General features: G+C 35.0%; 1 long non-coding RNA gene across 1 annotated transcript; it reads right to left on the bottom strand.

The window, feature by feature from the left end:
- Positions 1-1,873: 1,873 nt before the first annotated feature.
- On the bottom strand, positions 1,874-3,818 carry LOC148155644 (uncharacterized). The gene is made up of 2 exons (XR_015764984.1): positions 3,120-3,818; positions 1,874-2,257 (listed from the first exon to the last, which is right to left on the bottom strand). It is a non-coding gene; the product is annotated as an uncharacterized LOC148155644 (long non-coding RNA).
- Positions 3,819-5,908: the final 2,090 nt, after the last annotated feature.

Raw genomic sequence — 5,908 nt, 5'->3', positions numbered from 1 at the left:
AGCGCAAAAAGACTAACCTTTTACATGTCATCCATAGCCGCGTTAACTCAGTGAAACTTAGAAATGTAGGTATTGATTTCGTGCTATGATTCACAGCAAAGTGATCTGTATTCGCCAAGCTACAGACTCGTTGCCATAGCAACTGACAACAATGCCACTTCATGTTTTAGGATTTAACACCAAAAACATTAAAGAATTTATTTTGCACACAGAACAGAACATTTAGTCTGTTGTTGTAGTATGTTTTAGGCTTAATGTTTAATTAATAAATAATTGTTGTGGTAGACTAGTGTTGAGAAAATAAATTTAAAATAAGCTAGTTTTAAAACTTAACATGTCTTGATTCAAATGGCCTAATTGTGGTTTTGAAATTCTGGCTCTTTGACCTTTATTTTACTTGTAATTACAGCAGATGGTTTGCTAGGATCGTTTGAACTGCCTTTTGTCTGTGGGAAAACAATACAGTGGAAGTTGTAGCTTTTCACACTCATCTGTGAAAGGCCGTAAACACGGCAGGGGTTTCTGGCTTCAGATAGAGGGTCAGAGATAGCTCCTGGTTGGATGAGTAAAGATACGCCTTATTTGAATAAATTAAATACAAGAGGATAAAACTTTCTACACAGAAGTAACAAATCAGATTTTGCGCTTGCAACTTCTCCAAAGACGTCTTTGCTTTTTGTTTGTCGTTTCCATCTTTTGTCTTTTTCTCTCTCAGGTAAATTCATGTGTTGTTTGTGCTCTGAGGTTTCTGATGTTATGTGATGTGTTTGTCTGGTCATAGTATGCATCTGTCTTGAATAAATGCTGATTACTGTGACGCTGTTATCTCTGCGTGATCTCAGTCTTTGCGCACAGCATTTTTCTGAACCCGGGCATAGAGAGGATATAACGAATCAAAAGGTTTTTAAAGTTCAAGAATTTTTCCTCTCTTTACAATTGGGGACTCGTCCGTTTCTGAACAAGTGCTGTGCGATTGACGCTGGGACCGCAGTGGGCGACTTTGAGCTCCGTGTTGGCCCACGATACAGGTGCGTCTCCTGATGTGAGTTTGATTTCTCTTTGACGCGCTGGTTTGTGGCTTCGACCGGATCTTTGGTTTGATTGCAGAGAAACGATTGTGTGATTTTTCTTTTTTGGATCTTAGTGCGGGTTGAATCACCCTACACTGAAAAAAATAACTCTTTGGATTAACATAAAAAAATCATGGAAAGATTTTCCACCTGATTACTTTGCTTTATTTCAGCACTATGTAATTTTGTTACTCCGATTTAAAGGAAATGTGTTGGCTCAACTTAATTTATTAAGGTTATTCCAACTTAAAGCAAATGTGTTGGTTCAACTTAATTTATTAAGGTTATTCCAATTTAAAGGAAATGTGTTGGTTCAACTTAATTTATTAAGTTTATTCCAATTTAAAGGAAATGTGTTGGTTCAACTTAATTTATTAAGGTTATTCCAATTTAAAGCAAATGTGTTGGTTCAACTTAATTTATTAAGGTTATTCCAATTTAAAGCAAATGTGTTGGTTCAACTTAATTTATTAAGGTTATTCCAATTTAAAGGAAATGTGTTGGTTCAACTTAATTTTTGTGGTTGATTCAACTTATTTACTTTAGTTGGACCCAATGTAATTTAATAGAGCCAGCCTAACTAATTTTACACTGATAACTTCACACTACTTAATTACGTTGATCCAACTCATGAAAATTAAGTTAGCTGAACAAACATGCTTCCTGCTGAAAGAAAGCTATTTAATCGTGTGGAAAATCTTTCCATGATTGAATTATGATAAATCAAAGACATTTTCTTAAGTGCTATTAAATGAAGTGTTTTAAGACCACACTGAAAGAAGAAAGAACACTCAACAATGAGAAAAAGTACAACATGAACTGTATTTTCAAAATTGTTATCCATTTTCTTTTTACACAGCACAAAAAACAGCTGAGTTGAAAGTTGAAATAAACAACAAAAGGTCAGTTTTGTTTTTCCAGAAAAAAACTGGGCTGTGTTTAGCATAGATCAAATTCTTAACAACATAAAAAGTGTCAGTAAATTCGCTCAACTTTGCGAAATGTAACAGTTAAAATTTAGTTTTCCATTGCGGTCTTTAGAAAAACATGTAAAGATAGATTGCTCAAGTTGTTCATCACTTCCACCCCGTCCAGGACAATCCCAACATCCTCAATGGCATCGCCAGGCTCTGCACTCTCCGGTCGAATAACGAAGATTCCACAGACGGTCTCGGCCATTTGTGCACCTTGATGATGGGAACATGGGTGGGGATTTGGGGAGGAGAGATTTCACATCTCATTAAATAAAAAAATAACTTTACACTTGTTTGGCTGACTCACCAACAGCTAAGGTCCATCAAAGATCTGTCTGTGTTAATTGTGAGTCCAGTGGTAAGATTTCCCATTTAGAAAAGGTACCATATTTTCTACATTTTCACAAAAATCGTCTTATAATGCGGTGCACCTTGTGGTGCGGAAAATACGGTATATTGTCTCATATGGAAAAACATGAAGAGAAGGGATGAATCCCAAATAGGCCCCATATTCCATGGCCTGTTCTCCTCAATTGAAATGACAGTCTGAGGATCCACCACACAGACTGTCATTCCAAACCAGTCCTACTTATGTGCAAACAAAGCCCTGACTCTGTACACAAACCAAACATCTTATACATGAAGAACCTGTCTTATTTCCTGGATGGAGGAAATGTCATGACTATGTGTGGTAGTTATTTCCAAATAGATCAGTACTAACATCTTAGGTAAAGTTAGTTCATATTTTTGTCTGCATATGAAACAATGCTGTTAGAAAAAAAGGCTAAATAAAACAGGCCAAAGATCTTTTTGTGGAGTTTAACTCACCTAAAAATCCTCATTTTAAACCCACTTAACAATAACTGTAATTATATCAATCTTACTAATGATTATCCTTTTCTGTGGGAGAAATCTAAAAGCATCTCAAAAGTCAAATTAAAATTGAATGTACCCAAGTGAAAAAAAAAGTTTTAATGATCTTCTCTTACTTTAAATTTATTGGTAATTCACAGGAAGTCCAATTAACTCCAACTATCATCACCTCTTTTGTGGACACAAAGATAAATTAACATACCATGTACTCTTTCTCCAGCTTCTCTGGATCTTCATCCAGGTATGCACCCAGACCTTTTAGGATCCACTCTCGTCTGACTTCAGCAGTGTTTTCCTAAATATGCAGATCAGAAAACAATGAGAACAACCGCAAAAATCCAGCAGTATACTATAGGGTCACATACTTGAAAACTTAAATTCAAATGAAGTCACAACGAAAGTGATCAGTGGCTTGCAGTCTATTTGAAAGATCTTTAAAATTGTTATTCTCCTTTCATTATGCCATGACTAAAATTAAGTTTAACATTTTATTTAAACTTCTAACTGAAGCTGTCACCTAAGAAATATTTATGTCTGAAACAAGGGTTCAGTATAGGGGGATATACTGTGAAAAATCTATTTCCTCTGCCTTCTCCCAGTGCTAGAAACAACCAGTCAGTGGCAGGAGAGTTTTAGTGCTGTCAATCCCAATCTCATGTTGCTGCTCATCCTTCTTCCCCCTTGCTCTGTACTATTCTGTAGCTAGCATAGGGCTGATAGCAGCTCATATCTACTAGACAGAGAGAGACAACACTCCTTACAGTTCCACATCCCCACGCAAATAAAGACAAATAAAACTGACTTGCCAAATACAAGTTTAGCTGAACCCTTATAATCGCTCTAACACTAGATTCAGTCATTTTAGATCTGGCAAAACTTATCATTAGCCACTGCAATCTAAAACTTGATGGCCGATGTCACCAGTGCTTATGTAGGTGGATAACAGACGGGTGATGTTCTGAAAGAGATCAGATTTTCAAACATTAAAATATGTAATTCACCCTGAGCAGAGTTGTATCTGAACATTCAAACTTTTAGTACAAGTCTCTTGAATGCATCATGAATCAATCAATCAAATTTTATTTGTACAGCACATTTCAGCAGAAAGGCATTTCAAAGTGCTTTACATAATTAACAACAGAAACACAGAGTCATGCAACATTTAATATACAGTGAAACAGATAAAAAGTAAAGTCAAAAACATTAAAAACATTGAAGACATTAAAACCGCACTAAGGCTAATTTAGCTAAGCAACTCTAAACAGGTGGGTTTTAAGTTGAGATTTAAAGGCACCCAGTGTTTCAGCTGTTCTGAAACTGAATATAACCACAAGCATGTATGTGCAGAACAGTGGTGAATTGAACATGGTAGAAAGCAATGAAAATATAAAACATAAAAATCAAAACAAAAACCTCAACATTTCAAAATTAAACCGATAAACTTAAAAATTGTTTTTGAACTACAATTATTTATGGAAAAACAAGTACAATAACAAAATACATCTTTAGAGCAGAGGAATATATGTATTTAAAAAATAAGAAAGCTCAAGTCTGTTCATGGACTACCGTAATAGGAATAATGGACAATCCTCTGAGTGTTTCAGCCAGAAAAAAATACTAGAAATCCATAGCTAGCAGGTGGACATTTATGTGGACATTGCAAGCACATTTAAAGCTCTAACAGCAAAGGTTTCCGCAGGTTCCTCTGACTCAAATTTAATACTTTTTATTATTAATAAATGAAGAATCTGTATTACGATAGAAAGCCACAAAAGTGTGTGTGCATCCAATGTCCACTCTGCATTTACCTACATAATAACAGTACTGAAATTAAATAATAATAAAAAAAAACATTTAAATAGACTTATGTTTGGCCCCATTGTTTACAATCCACTAAACCTCAGACTTCAGAGTTTGTATGGCACCAGATGCTGAATTTACATCAGTCCAACTTTTTTCCAGGGAGCTTTAACAACCTCAGGAGGAGCAAAACTGTGACATTTATGGGGTCCGTTTTTTGTCTTGACAGCAGCTTTGTGATCCTTACACTGCTTCATGTGATGTTAGCATGATTTGAGTACATCAATTACATAGAAACGTGACCGAACATAGAAAAAAATGTTTTTTTTTTAAGTCTGATGATTTTAATTTGCATCTTTTTATTTCGATTTTTATTTTGATTTAGACGGATGAAAATAGACTGAATCTTACCTTTTTCAAATTAAGCAGATCCAAATCAGGAATCTTCCCGCTTCTCTTGAAAGAACAGTTTGAAGTTTTCCCAGACACAAGATCTCGCGTGATCTCCGGGTCTCGCTAGACCCTCTTCGGCGGGAGATTAGTCTGACTAAATTGAATCACGTTGTCTCAACTCGAATACATTTTATTAACGCTAGGTTGTTGAATTTTATGTTTATTTGACGTGATTTTGTCATATTTGCATTTGAAACATAAAATAATTCTGTTAAACATGTTATTTTTTATAAATGCAATAACCACTTCAATTCAGTTGTGCTTTGACACAAGCATGGAGCAAGCAGGAAATGGTGCAAATGTTAGAAAAACGCTGATTAATTACCAGCTAACCATCACTTCATGTGATGTTAACACATGTTAGCCACTGACATGAGTACATCATTTACATAGTGTGAAGGTATCACTGTTAAATAAGTTGGTTTCAACTAAATTTGCATTCATCTTAATCAAGTAAAGTCAATTATTTGGTCCAAAACATTGCAAATTAGTTGGTCTGGTTCTATTAAATTACATTGGGTCCAACTAAAGTAAATAAGTTGAATCGGGATCTGCCGTGATCTCGCTCGTCGCCTCCAGCACAAGATCAGTCTGACTATAATGAATCGTGTTATCTCAACATGATTCAATTTCATAAACGTTAAGTTGATGAATTTCTTGTTTGTTCAACATGATTTTATCACGTTTTTGTTTAAAACATGAAATTATTGTGTTAAAAGTACATGATATTTTTTTATT

The sequence above is a fragment of the Poecilia mexicana genome, unplaced genomic scaffold (assembly GCF_051168715.1).
Source record: "Poecilia mexicana isolate PSO_F unplaced genomic scaffold, ASM5116871v1 scaffold_13, whole genome shotgun sequence".
NCBI lineage: Eukaryota > Metazoa > Chordata > Actinopteri > Cyprinodontiformes > Poeciliidae > Poecilia > Poecilia mexicana.
This window is presented reverse-complemented; position numbering and strand designations above follow the sequence as displayed.